The 15,960-nt window shown below is 40.5% G+C and overlaps 2 protein-coding genes across 4 annotated transcripts in view; one reads left to right on the top strand and one right to left on the bottom strand.

The window, feature by feature from the left end:
* GPM6A (glycoprotein M6A) overlaps positions 1–5,043 on the bottom strand; it is a 259,505-nt gene extending 254,462 nt beyond the window's left edge. The window contains exons 1-2 of the mRNA XM_065946711.1: positions 4,984–5,043; positions 390–448 (exon numbers count right to left, since the gene is read on the bottom strand). The gene's annotated coding sequence lies outside the window, so the exon portion shown is untranslated. The remainder of the gene's footprint in view (positions 1–389; positions 449–4,983) is intronic.
* Positions 5,044–5,166: 123 nt separating this feature from the next.
* The window catches only part of WDR17 (WD repeat domain 17), a 64,329-nt gene continuing 53,535 nt past the window's right edge, over positions 5,167–15,960 (top strand). For 2 of the 3 annotated variants that reach the window (XM_065947286.1, XM_065947290.1), the window contains exon 1: positions 5,167–5,297. The gene's annotated coding sequence lies outside the window, so the exon portion shown is untranslated. The remainder of the gene's footprint in view (positions 5,298–15,960) is intronic. The other variant, XM_065947289.1, reaches the window with a different exon arrangement.

Genomic DNA, 15,960 nt, shown 5'->3' on the forward strand with positions numbered 1-15,960 from the left:
CAGTCCATCCTGAAGGAGGTAAGTCCTGGGTGTTCATTGGAAGGACTGATGCTGAAGTTGAAACTCCAATACTTTGGCCACCTCATGCGAAGAGTTGACTCATTGGAAAAGACCCTGATGCTGGGAGGGATTGGGGGCAGGAGGAGAAGGGGATGACAGAGGATGAGATGGCTGGATGGCATCACTGACTCGATGGGCATGAGTTTGAGTAGACTTCGGGGGTTTGTGATAGACAGGGAGGCCTGGCGTGCTGCAATTCATGGGGTCACAAAGCGTCAGACATGACTGAGCGACTGAACTGAACTAACTGACTGACTGAGAGAAAATTGACATACTATAAACGTGTGGTTTTGGCAAGACACAGTAGTGGTGGATTCTGAGCACAGTACCTGGGGTCATCTGTCTTTGGTGTTTCCCACAGCTGGAGATGAGTGGCACATTTTCAAGTCTATGATAGATAAATAGAAAGACAAATCAGTGGGTACGTAGACTGATGGCTTTAGAAACACCAAGAATCATAATGCACACTTTGTCACACTTTTAGACACATTTAAGAACTTTTTTAGGGTTTTCCTGGTGGCTCAGTTGGTAAAGAATCCGCTTGCAATGCAGGAGACCTGGGTTTGATTCCTGGGTCAGGAAGGTCCCCCGGAGAAGGAAATGGCTACCCACTCCAGTATTCTTGCTTGGAGAATTTCATGGACAGAGGAGCCTGGCGGGATACAGTCCATGGGGTCGCCAAGAGTTGGACACGGCTTAGGGACTAAACCACCACCAAGTACTTTTTAGTGACGTGCTAATGAATATTTAACAACAAGTTCTCTGCATAAAACAATGTGTACATATGTAGGTACACAAGTTTATTACAGATTTTTCTGAGATAAAGGGTGTGTTACGTGCAATTTACACATAATAATACAATATTTTTATTTTACATTCCATGTAGCTAATTGATTTTCACGTAATTCTTTCATAATTTTTGCCAAACTCTTATATTTGTAGCTAAATCACAGTTGCAATAGGCAAATAAACATAGTGCTTTAGTACTGACTGATATTTTCCTGTTAATGAGTCAAAAGCAAAACAAAGAAGGCTTTTTGTCATTGACTTTACCAAGTTCTTTGCAGTACTGGATAATAGTTTTTGAATTTTAGAAGGAGAATGCCTCAATTTTTTGTGCTATTCTACTGTGATAATGACAGACATATTCCAGTTTACAGTTGAATTGCATTATTAATATTATCACCTAAGTTCATACCAGAGATTGACAGATAAACTGTAGGTCAAATATAGTTTGTTTTTGTAAATAAGTTTATGGGGGACATGGCCACACCTATTTATTTAAGTCTTATCCGATTGCTTTCAACAAAATTGAGTAGTTGAGATGGAGGCTGCATGGTTCTCAAAGCCTAAAATATCTACCACATGGCTCTTTTCAGAAACAAATTTTTGACTCTGGAAATGAACCAACACTTACCAAGAGGACTTTCTGTGACAATGAAGATGATGAAGAAGATGCCCTTTATATGTGCTGTTTAATACAGAAGTCACTTAACTACACTGGCTATTTTATTTATTTATTTGTAATTGACAGATAATTGCTTTAAAGTATTGCAATGGTTTCTAGCAAACATCACTGGCTACTGAGCACTTGAAATGGGCCTACTGCAACTGAGGGACAATACTTTTCATTCTTTTTTAACTAATTAAAAAGTCCACATGTTGCTAGTGGCTACTTTAATAGACAGCACAGGTCTAGACAGTCAACAGAACCATGAATCCTGCCCTGATTTGCAGCATTTGCTGATTTGGGAGTTGTAAACACACTGATTTTGGCCAATTTCAAGTACAATATCCCATCATGGAATGATGTACCGGGAAGAAATATTATATAGTATTATAATATTACATATATATATTATATAGTATTTCCCATGCAGGCATAGATGTAAATAGACATAATAGACATAACCTCAATAAATTAGACACAGATAAAATAATAAAAATAATTAGAAAGTGATGAGTTTTGAGTATTTGTTTTTAGTAACACTTTAAAATTATAAATTTATATCATTTAATTTTAATAAGAGCTGTGTACAACAATGGGTTTCTAAAACCCTAAAAACCATGACAACTGTCTGTCTCAAGCCAGTGCCATCTGGCTTCAGTCAGAGTTTTTACACACAGGAAGTTTCTAAGTAGTTCATTCTCTACAGTTTGATCAGTTTTTTCCTTTGTCATGTTTATGTCTATTTTCTTACTATTTTTTACATTAAAAATAGTATGAAAAGGCTTTTCACTTAGGTGAAACTAAAGCCCTTTAATATACATTTTCCTAAAATTTAAGTTAAGGAATTTCTTCACATTAATTTAGAATATTCACTAAAAATGCACTTGTCACATTAAATGGCCTTGAAAACCTTTCCAAAGTCAATACTCTCATAGAACATGTTTAGCCATTAAGACATACTGGCTGGAATCAATAGATTCCCTAAATTACTCTGCTAGTTAAGACCCAATGATTGCCCTGAAACTGTCAGTCAGTCTAAATGACTGACAGCTTTTTGCATTGCATTAAATATTTGTTGAATAAAAGAATGAAAACCACAGTAAAAAGATGTTTTCCTTAGAAATTAGGTTATACTATTTCTTTGAGTTCTGGATCTAATTATACCTATGACTGTTTAAACCTCTCTTTCAAGACTTACAAACAAAATCACAGGAAAGGGAGAAGAGTACTGAATAGGGTGTCTGGGATCATGATATCAGTTCTGCTACTATTAATAATATAGCTGTAGGATCTTGACAAATTCTAATATTTTCCAGGCCCCATGACCTTCATCTCTAAATTGTGAGTGCACAACCAGATAATTTCTCATGTCCCATTTGGTTTCTGATTTTTAACTGCAGAGCTGAAACAATTATGAACAAATTATTTAGATGTAAAATATATTTTTATTCAACCAATGGACCAAGCTAGACATTGTGTCTTTTTTGACAACTTTTTCTCTTTGTGCTTATCGGTGACACTGTAGCAAGCAAATATCTGTCATAAACAAAAATGACAGTCTGTTTTCCCAGAAATGTTTCTTTCTATCTGCCCTCTTTAGCATTCTTATTTTCATGGTCTTAATTCAGGCCATCTGTATCTTTTCCCTAATTCATCATGCTTTTCATTTCTCTGCACCCTTCAGTTCAGTTCAGTTCAGTCGCTCAGTTGTGTCCGACTCTTTACGACCCCGTGAATTGCAGTACGTCAGGTCCATCACCAACTCCCGGAGTTTACTCAAACTCATGTCCATCGAGTTGGTGATGCCATCCAGCCATCTCATCCTCTGTTGTCCCCTTCTCCTCCTGCCCCCAATCCCTCCCAGCATTAGGGTCTTTTCCAATGAGTCAACTCTTCGCATGAGGTGGCTAAAGTTACATACCCTCATTTCGAAGGTAACTTTTCTCAAGGAAAAGCTCTGGTTTTAGAGGTTAAGGTCTAACCTAATTTGGGTGTTCAATGTCTTTTCAATCTAGTTTTCCAATTTTCTCAGTTTAATCTTTTACCAATTTCTCTCTCCCCTCATATCTTTACATATCTACCTTCACCTCCTCCAGAGAATGCAAACAAGCCAAAATTAGTTACATCAGTCACGCTTTTACCCATTTTGTTTTTGGCCATGCTGTTCCTACTGCACAGTATGTTCAGTCCTTTTTTCCAACAGGTAAAGTCTATTTGGTTCTTAAATTCCTGTCGAAAATATCACTTATTGCAAGTTTCTCTGAAAACAATGAAAAAAAAAAACTTTCTCCTTCCCTCATCTGAAATTATCTCACAGAACTTTTACATAACCCCATTTTAGGACTTAACACATCAAATGTACTTAGGCATTGTCCTCTATTTTCTCTGGTAGAGTATGTGCTTATTTATTTGTTTATCCATCCATTGAGCCAACATTTATTGAAGATCTGCTATTTGTTAGAATGAAGGGAACAGACTCGTAAGAACTGATTCTAGCTTTTAAAAAGCTTGTCTATGTGGAGAGGTAACTTTTAAGCCAATTTTAATTTGCAAAATAGAATGTTAAGTGCCGTGGTAGGTAACAGACTACGCAGAATACTTTGGAAGAAAAAAGTCTATGGCATAAGAGGGTCAGGATTAAGTCTAGGGAATGAAAGTCCCTGGTTGCTTGGTTGGAGTAAACCATTAATTTATTAACTATTCAGAGTCTGACATATAGTGAAAACTCAATGTGTTATTAAACACACTTCATTCCGAGTATCTGAAGGCTTATTTTCTCCTGTGTGTTTGATAAAGGACATTAGCAATGAATTGATTTCAGAGATATTAAGAAGGAAATGTAAATGACAGTACTATTTCCATTCAACCAGATTCCACCAGCAAAATGTTAAATGGCAACCCACTGCAGTATTCTTGCCTGGAAAATCCCATGGACTGAGAATCCTGGTAGGCCAGTCCATGGGGTCGGACACGACTGAGCGACTTCACTTCCCTTCAAATTAATTACACACAAACCCACTAAGAGTGACAAATAGCTTTCATAGGGGTCCTGCACAGAGCTTCTTGAGCCTAATCAGACAATAACGAAGTGCCAAAGAGACAGTATTCTGTATTCACACTCCGGGTGATGTATTCAACTCACAGCCTCTGAAGGAGGCTCAGCTCAAGGAAGCCCAGGCTCTCCAAGGAGGTGAGGTGACTTATTCATGGCATATTTGACTCATTTTCCTAGAGGTGAAGGCTCCATATGTATTATGAGAAGACTCTATAAGCGTTAGGAGAAGGCAATGGCAACCCACTCCGGTACTCTTGCCTGGAAAATCCCATGGACGGAGGAGCCTGGTGGGCTGCCGTCTATGGGGGTCGCACAGAGTCGGACGCGACTGAACCGACTTAGCAGCAGCAGCAGCTATGTGTGTTAGGGGGTGAGAACGCCGGTGGCTCACTGCTTCTTCCTCCACTTTCAGCCTCACCACAAACTCCGGGAATCCGGTCTTCAGAGCCGACTCTGGGTTGCCAGGTAACCACCTCCGGGAGCCTGGGCTCCGGGAGTCAGCAGCCGCCGCCGCGCCCCCGGCCCTCCAATCAGCGGCCGGCGTGCGGGTCACGTGGGGTCCGGCCCGCGGCGCCCGCCTCCCCGGCCCTCGGAGCCCGCCCCGCCCCAGAGCCCGCGGCTCCGGAGAGGAGGGCGCGGCGGGGCGGGCCCGGGAGCCGCGCTCGCGCAGCCGCCGCGCGAGCCTCGGCACCTTGCACCGTCCGCCGCCTCCGTGGTCGCCGCCTCCGCCAGGTAAGCAGCGGCGGGCCGCCGGGCGAGGGGCCCGGGAGGGCGCGGGCTGCAGGGGAGCAGCCGTCGGACCGCGTGGCGTCGCGGGAGGGGCGCGGGGAGGTGCGCGCGTTCTGCAGGGCTTCGCGCGCGTTGATGCCCCTGGAGTCGGCGCCGCTCACCAGGTGTGAGTCCCTTGAACAGCCCCTGCCAAGGCTCCTTGTCTTGATTTCATGTTTTAAGCTGGTTCGGTCTGTGTGCATCTAGCTCTAGATTGGAACTCTCATGGCTGTGTCCGCGGGCACTTGTGTAAGCTCCCCTTTGAGGATGTCTTCATATACAGGTTGTACCAAGAAGTCTTTGAGTCGGAAGGAAATGTGTTTTAGAAAAATAGCATTGAATGTCAGAGGCACAGGATGTCTTAAGTAAATCATAAAATATAATCTTTCCTGTTTTTCAGAAATTAACAAATTTCTGAAATTTTTTTACTGTATTAAAAATATAGTTTATATATATAGATACTGACTTTTTCTTTACTATCTTAATTAAAAGCATTTGATTTGAATGAAATTTAGTGATAACTTGGGTCATGTATCAAAAATAAATCACACTTGTTTTGTAACTTTCATATAAACACATATGTATATATATTTATTTATTTAAAAGTCTCCAACAGTGATTTAAAGAGAGAGATTACATTTCTAAGTCTGTCAATGTCTGAGTCTTTCAGAAGTACCCTTCAGAAAAACTCATCATTCTTTTAAAATAATTATTGATGTACTTAAAACTTTTGTTATCCACTAGTCACGTAATAATTTTATATATCAGAAAGACAGATTAGTTTAGAAAATGATGTTTTTAAATTTCTCTGCGCTCAGTAGATGGACTACCAGGGCTAAAGTGTTTTTGTTGTTTTCTATACTCTACCTTGAAACCCTTAACCTGGATAAGGATGAGCCACAGCAGTTTTTATATTACTAAGAGTAGGAACAGCTTTATTTATTTATTTTTGTTTGTTTCTTTTGCCCAAATAGATACTAGAAGTCCAACATGAGTGATGAGATTGTCACTATTAGTAAAATATGTGGAAATTCTCAAGACTACCTGATTTTACTTGCCTAAATGCTATAGTGAAGACTAAAATGAAATTCAGTTTCAAAAGATTCGCATTTTTTTCCTGCATTCTAGAATTTATTTGAAGTCAGACCTAATAAACAAGAAAGGTGACAGTTTACCAGATTGCTGAATAATATGTTTACCCAGCCATTCATGGCAATGATTGTATACAAACATTGCTACTACTTTATGCAGTTGCTGAATTATCTCTGCTTCTATTTTGTACATCTATTCCATTTAGCTTTTAAAATGAAGTCATGTATGTTGTTTCTAGTGTTTCTTCAGGAACAGAGATCTTACTGAGAATACTTTAATCCATGGAAATCATATTAGGAGATCGAGAGGGATTTCTTAATAACTTACTAAGTGAAACGTATATTAGACTAAGTGGCTGGCATTTTTCAACATCCAAGACCATGTGATGTTCTATGATAGTCACATGAACGTTATTCTCTCATTGTTGATGAGACTATTCCTTGGAGATTTATGAGCAAGAAGTTAGATATGGATACCTGGAGAGAATCTGAGAAATTCCCCCAAGAATTTACTCTGCAGAGAAACAAACCCTAAAGGAAAACCTTTCTCTTCCTTGAGGTTACTTAAATGTTCAAGAAGAACTTGTAACTTCAGTTATAAAAATTGGTAGAAAAATACAATGATCAACTTTGGTCAATGCCATTGTAGAGGGAAAGAAAAAAAAATCCCTTCATGATTGATTTGAAAAATTTCTAAGATTCTTTTTTTTTTTTTTTTTAATTTTTCAGTGGGTTTTGTCATACATTGATATGAATCAGCCATAGAGTTACACGTATTCCCCATCCCGATCCCCCCTCCCACCTCCTTGAGATTCTTGTGGTGAAACATGGGCTGTTGCATGAGGAGACAAGATTCAGGCTGTTGTTACTTGATCTCAGTGACTAGAGAGATAGAACTTGAAATAAGGCTAGACTTTGTGAACAACAAAAAAAGGCAACCTGAAGTTGGAGCCACAGGTGGCACATGCATCTAGATGTCACATTATCAGCTACTTGAGTGAGGTAATCTTTTTAGAAAATAATGATAAAAGTCTTGCTTTCTATTGCTTTACATGTACTAACAACATTGATTTTAGCAGCCTGATTATCTCCTAAAGCACTGGAATTCTATATTCTAATTCAAGAAATACATATGTCACAGAAACAGGAATACAAATCTTACACAATAAGATCATAGGAGATAATTCATCAGTGTTATTTGCTATTAGAGGGATAAATGATAATTGTCATGTTCAGAAAGGCTCTTATCAGAAGATGCAAGAAATATTTTTCCATGCTTTGATGAGGGTGCTACAACATTCAGAATTTGGTTTCTAAATTTGAATTCCCAGACATGCATAACTTATAAAAGAGGTCTTAAATAATTTTCCTTATGCCCAGATTCTTGTTTTCTTCCAAACTGTTTAAGTTAGGAGCATGGGCCAGTATCCCATACAGACTCATTTGTAATTACATTTAATAAGTTCAGTTGCATATCTAATACACACACAAAAAACTTGCTTTGAAATTGGAAAGTAGAAAATAGCTCTCATTATTGAGCACTCATATTTGATGTACTGTTGGAAAAACTTCATTTTCCAGTATCACATCTCCATGTGGAGTCCTGAAAAATTGAATAGTTGGTTAAGAAGAAGTTGTTGTTTATTTGCTAAGTTGTTCCTGACTCTTTGCAAACCCATGGACTGTAACCGGCCAGGCTCCTCTGTCCATGGGATTTTCCAGGCAAGAATACTGGAGTAGTTTGTTATTTCCTTCTCTAAGGGATCTTCCCAGCCCAGGGATCAAACCTGCATCTCTTGTGTCTCCTATATTGGCGGGTGGATTCTTTACCACGGAGCCACCTGCAAAATCCCTTAATAAAGGAATAAGCAGTACTTAATTTTGACTCCATTAAGATAAAACATTTTGCATAAGTCTTAATGAAAGGAGTCATACACATTTTATTTTTAAGGTAAACATGGTAGCAGGTTTGGAGGGGTCATTTCCGAATGTAAGCTAGAAGCTTTCTTAGAGACCAGTCAAATTAGCACCATTATTTTGTAGATGGGGTCACTCAGCACATAAAAATTAAGTTGCTCAAAACTGGGAAAATTTCGAGGGGGAGCTGGTCTACCATCTCAGGCTCTAACACTCAGCATTGTGCTGCTCCCCAAAGAGGTGTAAAAATATATCACCAACTTCATTTTCTCTTTTATTTTATTTCAAGTATTTCAAAAGTTTGATTAAGATTTAGATCATTTTTGTACCTTTAAATGATTATTGTACATAATGAACAAATTATATGTGTTTGGTCTCCTCATATAGAAAGTTTGCTTAAAATATTAGTTAACAAGTATTTTCCCCTAATTTGTGGATTTTTTTGATCTAATCATTAATATGATTTAAGTTTTTCTGCAAAGTCTTCCGTGACTGGGGAGGGGTCCAGTTGTCTTATAAATTCCTTATCCTAATGTACCCCAGTGAGATTTGAGTGTACATAACCATCACATCTACAATTGAATGATAGAAATGAGAAGCTTCTGGAGGTTATATCTGAAGCCTGGATTATGTTTATCATTGGGTGAGATTTTGAAGCTGGACGCATTTATTTTCTAGACTCTCCACCCTTTTGGTATCAGAGGCCATCTAGAATGGTGATACTGGGTATGTAGTTTAGACCAGCAGCGGCAGCATCTCCTGGGAACGTGTCAGAAATGCACAACTCCAGGCTACGGCCCTACTAAGTGAGATATCAGAGACAGCCCCTGGAATCAGTGTTCACAGGAGTCTTAACGTGATTCTCATCCAAAGTAGCACTTGAGAAGTATCTTGGAAGGTACATTGTGCCTTTGGACCTGACCTCCTCTGGGGCTGGTGGTGTTCGCAGCGATTCCACTGTTAAAACTTTCCTTGAACTACTAAGTAAATGAACTCATTCCTGAAAATACAATTGTGCGTATGTTTCATAAACATCTATTTTTCAATAGTTTTCAGAACATAATATCTCACTTTCACCATTAATGACAGTGGTTTATCTTTGTGGGGATTTTATGTCGGCTAAGAGTCTAGTTTTTGACAGGTGGCCTATTGACTGGATTAGCAGTCTGTCTCATGTAAGTATCAGCCCTGCCTGAGCTGATACAACTCTTCACTTCTTAAATGTTAGGATTTATTTCTGGCCTCCTATCAATGTAAGGATGCACATATTAAAAATGCAATTTTGGATTTAGTGACTATGTGTGAGTGATTTCTTTTCATCTTAAAGCTTGAAAGCTTTTAATCCATTTGATTTCCTTTGATGGTTTTTCTCAATACATGCCAAAAATAAATTTTAATACCTTTGACCAGAACATAAAAATGTCAGTGTAACTGACTGTTTCTGCCAAATGAGTACCCTGATTCTCACAGACAGATAAGCATAAAGGCCCACCCTACTTTAAAATCTCATATTCAAAATCCAGGTTACAAAGCAGATTAACTAAAAGGGAGACAGGAATCCTCAGGTTTACAGAATGATTCCTGCCATAGCTTCTCAGATCTTCCTTCGTGAGAAATGAGCGTGTTTATAAAAATACTTATTTTTGCCATACCCTATTTCCCAGTGGTGCAGTGGTAAAAAAATCTGCCTTCCAATGCAGAAGATGTAGGAGATAACAGGTTCAATCCCTGGGTTGGGAAGATCCCCTGGAGAAGAAAATGTCAACCTGCACTATTACTCTTGGCTGAAGAATTCCATGGACAGAGGAGCCTGGCAGGCTACAGTCAGTGGGGTTGCAAAGAGTCAGATGTGACTTAGCACACAGACACATTATAAAAATAATCCTGTATCTTTTTGTGATGAGTATTTACATGTTTACTTTCATAATGTCTCTTTCAGTGAAATATTTACCTCTTCTTGGTTTATGGGTGAAAATTTGTTATTTCACTCCTCTATTTCTCTCTGGCTGAGCTTCTCAAAATGGTTAGTTGAAGTATATAAGTGACCCTTGTTCAGGAAAAGTGGATTAGGCCTCTGATCAAATTAAAACTGATTTCTTCATTGCAGCTCAAGAAATTCTGTAATCCTTGGAGCAACCTGGAAAGTCTAATTTCATTCATAATCATTTACTTTGGTGGTTAAATGTAGGAAAATATAAAAATAAATATCTAGATGAACGATAGATTAAGTATATAGATGGATGATGAAGTAACTGCATTCACATTGCCACATCTCTGAATCAGTGTCTTGGTCTTCTTGGTATTACATGTAATTCTGTGTTTGGCTGATCAAGTGGGAATTCATAGTGGTATAGTGGTCATTCTGAGTCCAAACTACAACAACCATAATGGCCTTGTTCTTTTCTATTTGCCATCTAATCCCGGATTTTAACGTAGGTTAATACTGTACTTGTGACCTATTTTATCCTCTAAGCTTTTAAGAACATCAGGATTTGACATATGTTGGCAATACTTAGATATAATGTGGTTGCCCTGCCAAGCACAGGAAAGGTAAGTTTAGGAATGATTGAAATTGAAGAGATTAATCTTGGCCAGTAGAAGATAGCAGAGGCAATTTATCTGCTAAATATCTTTACTGTTGTTGAGCTGAGCAAGTAGTTCTCAAGCTGTTCTGTGGTATATAGCTTATCTGGGAACGGTGCTAAAAAAGCAGGTTTCCAGACTACATCCTAAGATTCTGATCTACTAGCTTTAGAGTGTGATCTAGGAACCTGCATTTTTAGCAGGTTTCTCAGTTAATTGTGATGCAAGAGACCTAAGAATCACACTTCAAGTTGCACCAATTTAGAGATCTTTAAAGTTATATTTATCCTTGATAATCTATGGGTGTACCTATCAGTGAGAATAGTGGTCATTTAGAATTATGTATACTAGACAGAGGAAGATCTCAAGTTGGTGGGCTGATGGCTGCTTGAAAAAAAATAAACCTTCCAGTTTTTTGTTTTTCTTTTTACAATTTCCAAATGTTTTCTAATGAACACAGATTGACTATCTGTGTTCATTAGAATTTTTTGCATAACTCTGAGCATACAGTGTATTTAGATTTTAAAAACTAATTTTAACATAATGTCTTTAGGGCTTTTATATTAATACAGGCAATAGATTTCTATTAAAAAACTTACAAAATTCTGAAGAAGACAAAGAGGATTTCAAGAAAACTACCTTGAATTTCTGCATCGTGGTATATCTGTGACCCTGACTTTTGAATTCACATTTTTATATGTTTTGATTGACTATTCAGACTCTTTCTCAAGCCTTCCAGGAGCGCTCTTGTCTCAGAGTTTCTGCTTTTGCTGCTTTCCCAACAGAGACTTTCATATTCTGTCTTCTCTTCTCCTTTAGATCTTGCTCAGCATTACTGCAGTGGGGCCTCCTTGCGCCAACTTTTGGAAGTTTATGGTGTCAACTCATCTCCAGAACCTGTCTTGCTCTTTCCCTGTGTTCTTTTTCTCCAAGCCAAACACTACCTTGTAATAGTCACCATTTACATATTTGTTTTGCTCATTCTGATTTCCTCCTTAAGAATATCAACTATAGAAGGGCAGGAGTCATACCTATTGTACAGGATCCTCTATCTTCTGTGCCTGCCTGGCACCTACTTGGTGCTCAATACATATTTGTGGAATGAGTGGATGGGTTGAAAAATGATTATTAGACTTTTAGGAAATGTGAATAAGTCCAAGGACTAATACATTTCCTACTATTCAGTTCAGTTCAGTCGCTCAGTCATGTCCAACTCTGCAACCCCATGAACCACAGCATGCCAGGACTCCCTGTCCATCACCGACTCCCGGAGTCCACCCAAACCCATGTCCATCGAGTTGGTGATGCCATCCAACCATCTCATCCTCTGTTGTCCCTTTCTCCTCCTGCCCTCAATCTTTCCCAGCATCAGGGTCTTTTCAGATGAGTCAGCTCTTCGCATCAGGTGGCCAAAGTATTGGAGTTTCAGCTTCAGCATCAGTCCTTCCAATAAATATTCAGGACTGATTTCCTTTAGGATTGACTGGTTGGATCTCCTTGCAGTCCAAGGAACTCTCAAGAGTCTTCTCCAGCACCACAGTTCAAAAGTATCAATTCTTTGGCACTCAGCTTTCTTTATGGTCCACCTCTCACATCCATACATTACTACTGGAAAAACCATAGCCTTGACTAGACAGACCTTTTTTGACAAAGTAATGTCTCTGCTTTTCAATATGCTGTCTAGGTTGGTCATAACTTTCCTTCCAGGGAGTAAGCATCTTTTAATTTCTTGGCTGCAGTCACCATTTGCAGTGATTTTGGAGCCCCGAAAAATAAAGTCAGTCACTGTTTCCTCATCTGTTTGACATGAAATGACGGGACCGGATGCCAAGATCTTAGTTTTCTGAACATTGAGCTTTAAGCCAACTTTTTCACTCTCCTCTTTCACTTTCATCAAGAGGCCCTTTAGTTCTTCTTCACTTTCTGCCATAAGGGTGGTGTCATCTGCCTATCTGAGGTTATTGATATTTCTCCCGGCAATCTTGATTCCAGCTTGTGCTTCCTCCAGCCCAGCATTTCTCATGATGTACTCTGCATATAAGTTAAATAAGCAGGGTGACAATATACAGCCTTGACGTACTCCTTTTCCTATTTGGAACCAGTCTGTTGTTCCATGTCCAGTTCTAACTGTTGCTTCCTGACCTGCATACAGGTTTCTCAAGAGGCAGGTCAGGTGGTCTGGTATGCCCATCTCTTTCAGAATTTTTCACAGTTTATTGTGATCCACACAGTCGAAGGCTTTGGCATAGTCAATAAAGCAGAAATATATGTTTTTCCAGAACTCTCTTGCTTTTTTGATGATCCAGGGATGTTGGCAGTTTGAACTCTGGTTCCTCTGCCTTTTCTAAAACCAGCTTGAACATCTGGAAGTTCACGGTTCATGTATTGCTGAAGCCTGGCTTGGAGAATTTTGAGCATTACTTGACTAGCATGTGAGATGAGTGCAGTTGTGCGGTAGTTTGAGCATTCCTTAGCATTGCCTTTCTTTGGGATTGGAATGAAAACTAACCTTTTCCAGTCCTGTGGCCACTGCTGAGTTTTCCAAATTTGCTGGCATATAGAGTGCAGCATTTTCACAGCATCATCTTTTAGGATTTGAAATAGCTCAACTGGAATTCCATCACCTCCACTAGCTTTGTTCGTAGTGATGCTTTCTAAGGCCCACTTGACTTCACACTCCAGGATGTCTGGCTGTAGGTGAGTGTGAGTGATCACACCATTGTGATTATCTGGGTCATGAAGATCTTTTTTGTAGAGTTCTTCTGTGTATTCTTGCCACCTGTTCTTAATCTTCTGCTTCTGTTAGGTCCATACCATTTCTGCCCTTTATTGAACCCATCTTTGCATGAAATGTTCCCTTGGTATCGTGAATTTTCTTGAAGAGATCTGTAGTCTTTTTCATTTTGTTGTTTTCCTTTATTTCTTTGCATTGATCACTGAGGAAGGCTTTCTTATCTCTCCTTGCTATTCTTTGGAACTTTGCATTCAAATGGATATATCTTTCCTTCTCCTTTGCTTTTCACTTCGCTTCTTTTCACAGCTTCTTAGGGTGTAGCTATTTAATATCTTGGAAGGTCTGGTCAAAGCATGAAATGCTGGCATGGGAGCTGTGTGTCTCTACAGATCTCTGCAAGCATTTAGGAGCCAGCTGGGGGAGATTGCTCAGGGAACACTCCTGTGGAATAGTGGGAATTAAGGACTCAGAGGATCTATTATGGGCATGGCATTAACAAGCATCCATTGTGTATCGATCATGGCCAAGTCATCAGACTCTGTTGATTTTCCTGTGGACCCCAATACACATCCTTACCCTAGCCCATCTCATTCCCCTGCCCTTGTTCAGTAGACTCTGGTCTTCACATATTTCCTGTTTTGAGATTATTCCTGTGACAACCTTCCTCACCTGCTTGTCCCTGATACTGCTTCTAAAACTCGTTGTGAGTTAAAGAAGTATTAGTGCATGTCTCTGAGAGAGACTTAACACATTGTGAAATATAATGACTGGGGCCCATAAAGGGGCAGAAAACTCCAGGGGGAAATGAAAAGATAAATGAAAATGTCCAAGGGATGGTTGAAAATGTAGCCGTTATCCAGTACCTACCTACTTGTGGACAAGTTCTTTTCAGTTTATTTTCCTCTCTTAGTTTTGTTAATACTAGAAAGCAGTGCTGTGGACTTTTAGTGTATAATTTCTCTTTATTTAGATTATATACCTGATTATATACCTGAAATGTGCACTTTACTGTTGTGTAGCTGCAAATTTGCACGTGAGCATAATGAGCATGAAAGAAGCACCCGTGAGCATCCTAGGTATTCCCCCTTGTGGCTCCTGTCTGTCATGCCTGCCTTTTTTCCCCTGAAGAAAACTCTCTGATAACTTCTAACAGCATAGATTGACCTTGCTTGTTTTTAAACTTTTATGAATAAAATCCTGTGATATTTATGTGTGACTTTCAGGCCAATTACATCATGTGGTTCATTCATTTCATTGTGTGTGGTTCATTTTAATTAGCGTATGTGACTCTCCTGTGATTTTTAATCTCCGTGACTGGGGGGAATCTGGTTTTGAAGAGAGGTCTGTGTGTCTCCCCGTCTTCCTCCCTCCTTGAGGCAGCCGGACTCCACTTGGCCCCTGCGGCGGGTGCTGAGTGAGAGACCCTTTTGCCTCTCTCCGGTGAGGGAGCCGGGTTTGTCTTGGCTCAGGATGGGAGCCTGTGGCATTTTCCTGCTCCGGCCTCAGGCGGGGCAGGGCTGGTAGCTCTTCTTCCTTCTCCCCGCTCTGGGGTTTGGGGAGGGGGCGTCTGTCCCTCCCTAGAGGCACGTGAAGTTTGCGTTTCCGCCCTCCTCGTCGTCCCTGGGAGGGAGGGTATGTGTCTCTTCTCTGAAGGATTCCTGGCTGAGGAGTTGTGCTTCGTTTGAGAGGAGGATTCAGAGACCTAGGCCGAGTTCCCCGCCTGCCGGCTCCCAGCGGCCGAGTGCTTGGACAAGGTCTGACCTGCGCCCCTTTCTCCTGAGCACCCCGTTGAGGCCTGAGGCGATCTTGCAGGCGAGGGCAGCTCAGCTCCATCAGGGACCTGCAGTTCTAAACTGATTTTCTGGTCACAGCAGCCATGAAGCCTTGACCATCCCAGTGTTACCGACCCCTTCCTGCCCGCCTTGGTGGCTTCCCCTCTTGGCCACACCTCGTCTCGGGGGAGCCCTTAGTCGCTTCGGTCTCTCCGGTGGCTGGGCTCCTCCCTCTTCGGAATTCCCCTGTGTGCTCTGCACTCTGTTAGGTGAGGTGCTTAACTTTTTGACGCACGTGGGCAGTTGGCAGTCAGCTAACTGGCTTTCCTCTCAAAGGTGCCAGCAGGTGGAAACACTGGATCGGCCTTGTCATTTTGTTGCAGGAAGGGGGACCCCTTCCAGGGCCCGAAACTGGGCTCTTGTCTAACACTCGGAAATGAAAGGCGCCAGGGTGGAGGGCAGAAGGGTAAGGGAACCCAGGAAAACTGCTCTGTCACATGACTCGCAGTCTGGGGTTTTATGGTGATGGG

Source organism: Muntiacus reevesi, chromosome 10, assembly GCF_963930625.1.
Source record: "Muntiacus reevesi chromosome 10, mMunRee1.1, whole genome shotgun sequence".
NCBI lineage: Eukaryota > Metazoa > Chordata > Mammalia > Artiodactyla > Cervidae > Muntiacus > Muntiacus reevesi.